Source organism: Eucalyptus grandis, chromosome 2, assembly GCF_016545825.1.
Source record: "Eucalyptus grandis isolate ANBG69807.140 chromosome 2, ASM1654582v1, whole genome shotgun sequence".
Classification (NCBI taxonomy): Eukaryota; Viridiplantae; Streptophyta; class Magnoliopsida; order Myrtales; family Myrtaceae; genus Eucalyptus; species Eucalyptus grandis.
In genome coordinates, this window is record NC_052613.1 from 31,568,934 (window position 1) to 31,569,942 (window position 1,009).

The following is a 1,009-nucleotide window of genomic DNA, read 5'->3' on the forward strand; positions in this document are numbered from 1 at the left end:
CAAGTGTTCGATCAATCAAGCAAGGCTTGGCTTAGGCATTCGGACGATCCATGTCGATCCAAAAGTACCTGAGTCGTCACATGGTCACGATCCCAATCGATCGGCTCATGACACTTGCATGTCGTAGATGCGGCTCATACTAATGAATTGTAGAGGGTCCATGATAACGTCGCTCTATATACAGTAATCAAGCTTTATCAAAGCATAAATTAATAACGTGTTTCGGCTAAATTTTGATATGCGAGAACTTGCTTGCCACATAATTGGGACCAAAACAAGATCGGTCGCAATCTAAGACTAGCAAGAAAAACTTGACAACCTCTTAAATTACGATTCGACATTGCTTATATGAAGCCACTTCTACATTGTTCAAAGCATGGTGGGAACACATTTTACCCACTTGTCTCGGAAAAGGAAAAAAAAAATCTTAAGGATAAGCCATATTCCACTACATGAGAAATGATTTAGTGATAGTTTTTATTTTACTGTGAGAATAACAGTATATTCTAGACAAAAAAATTAAACAGTAAGTAATTATAAATTATTGTGGGATTTGTTTTTTTAAGAATTTATGGCTCCCTAGAAATTGTTATTCTCAAAAAATGTTATGCTATCAAAGCCTATATAGATATATTCATAAACTTATGTACAATAACATGACTATCCAAAAAGAAATTGAAATGGGAGTTCGGATTACGAGCACGGGTCCTCGAGCGTCACTGCATCGGCATGCCTAAACCGCCTCTTGATCGCCAACATCATTTTAGAGAGAGAGAGAGAGAGAGAGAGAGAGAGAGAGAGAGAGAGGATTCTTGTGCCTTTCTCTCCGGAAGAAGAGGACCTGCGACCGGTTGAAACTCCATATCGGCACGCGATTCTACAAGCTCCCTCACATGCCTTGCTCGTCTAAATACATTTTCTTTTCTTCCCAAAAGCAGCTTCCAAAGTTATCTGTGTTAGACGAAAATTGCACAAACCCCAAGATCTCCATAACTAGAACAAAAACATG